The sequence below is a fragment of the Cynocephalus volans genome, chromosome 13 (assembly GCF_027409185.1).
Source record: "Cynocephalus volans isolate mCynVol1 chromosome 13, mCynVol1.pri, whole genome shotgun sequence".
Taxonomy (NCBI): domain Eukaryota; kingdom Metazoa; phylum Chordata; class Mammalia; order Dermoptera; family Cynocephalidae; genus Cynocephalus; species Cynocephalus volans.
The window spans coordinates 7983150-7985425 of record NC_084472.1 but is presented as its reverse complement, the minus strand read 5'-3'; positions in this window follow the sequence as shown (position 1 = coordinate 7985425).

Below are 2276 nucleotides of genomic sequence, written 5' to 3'. Positions count from 1 at the left end.
TGGTATAAATTCTAAAGTAAGTTTGCGTTTTATGCACTTTAATAGAGTCTGGCATTAATTAATGTTTTTCTCTGAAGAGGATTTATTTTATTAGATTATTTCAGTACATTTATCACTAGAATTCTGCTATTCTTACTAATAATTTTCCTTTTTAAGAATTAAACTTACCTTGTGTATTTAGCCATCATAAAAGTTGTTTTTCTATTAAAAATGTAAAAATTTGTTATATAATGTCTCTAATGTGTTCTTTTTAATAATATGTGTACTGACATAGTCCTATCTATGTATTTTTTACATGTGTATTTAGTAGAAAAATTTCAGAAACCCAGAAACTTCAATTTTCGTTACTCAAGCATGAACCTGTTGAATAAAACTTACTAAAATCAGTTCCAACTAACTGAACACTCCAAGCACTTTCAAAATTATTTTTAGAATTGAGGTGTTCATTTTTAGATATAATCTACAAAAACACATCTATAACCTGGAAGTTCTGGAAAGTACATGCAATTGAAATCCATTTCTCTGTTGCTTCACAAAGACAAGGTTTGAGCCAAACGAAGTACAGCCTTCATGTTTGAAAAGAATATTCTCATAAAGTAGTATCCTGTGCCAGATATCAGACCATCAGAGGCATTACTTATGACTATTGATTGTTTAAAATGAAATTAACTTAATCACACTTCTGATTTCATGCCCTACTAAGCAAGAAAATAGCTTGATTAGGTTATGGTAGTTTGCAATTTAATAATTTTTTCTCTGACTCTGTGAACAATTTCACACTTTCTAATTAAGTAGATAAATATAGGAATTAGATGACCTGTTTTTGACATGTTCTTAACCTTTTTCCTAATGAAAGTAGCATTGCTTTCTAGCAGTTTGTATTTGAGAAATTATTTGAGATTAGCCAAAGGCTATATAAAATCTTAAAAACAAAATAGCCAAACACACAAACCTTCTAGAAGCCATCCCATTTTGAAGTGCCTTAACATGTTGTTTATAGCATATTCTAAATTAAAGCACAAGTTCAGTTATAATCATTAATGCATTTGAATATGAGTTTTGAATGTTGTTTATTATTTTCTTTTGAGACTAGGTTGGTATATTGTAATTTCATTTGACTTATATTTGTTTTGTGAGTTAACTACTTGACAGCAGTATTGAAATAGTCATGGATGTTAGAAGAAAAGGGGAGGGGAGGGGCTATTTGCTGGCAGTTAGTTCACATATATTTCTGTGAAATCAAAGATTTCTACTGAATTTAGATAGGTGCTAATACTCCAAAACATGTTTTCTAGTGTTTTTGAAGGTAGCTAGGTTTTTGTTTTGTTTTTTTTATGCATTTAATCAAATTTTAACTACCTTTATATTTATGTTTTCTATTTTTAGTTGTGATTTAATTTTTCATGGCCTGGGAGTTGTGAGGGATGGGAACATAGGGGGGTGATGGCTCAAGTTACAGGGTTTCTTATAGAGGTGATGAAAATGTTCTAAAATTGACTGGTGATGGTTGCACATATCTTTCAATATTCTACAAAGCATTGACTGTACACTTTTTGGTAGCTGGATGGTGACTACACTTTAAATTAGTTAATTGTTTGATATGCAAATTATATCTCAACAAAGGTGTCAAAAAATAAAAAATTGGTCATAAAAATCTGTTTGCTCCATATTGGCCAGCTGCCCCCCCCCGAAAAAAGGAAAAAAAATCTGTTTGCTTATATTCAAATCAAATAATTTTGTAACTTCTGACAATCCCTTACAACCCCTGGCCCTAAGCAACCACTTTCTATTTCTGCATTTCCCTGTTCTGGGCTTTCATATGAATGGAATCAAATAGTATATGGTCTTTTGCGACTGGCTTCTTTCACTTAGCATAATATTTTTAAGTTCATCCTTGTTGTAGGTATCATTGCTTCAAATAATATTCCATTGCATGGATATACCATATTTGTTTAGCCATGTGTCAGTTGATAGACATTTTGTTTATTTCCACCTTTTGGCTGTTATGAATAATGTGCTGTAAACATGCATGTATAAGTTTTTGTGTGGACATGTTTTCATTTCTCCTGGGTATATACTAGGAGAGGAATTGCTGAACCACATGTTAACTCTATATTTAACACTTTGGTGAACTGACAGTTTTTCAAAACAGCTGCAGCATTTTACTATTCCACCAGCAGTGGATTAAGGTTCAGATTTCTCTATATCCTTGCTACCACCTGTTATTATCTGACTTTTTCATTCTAGCCATCCCAAAGGATGTGAAGTGGAATCTT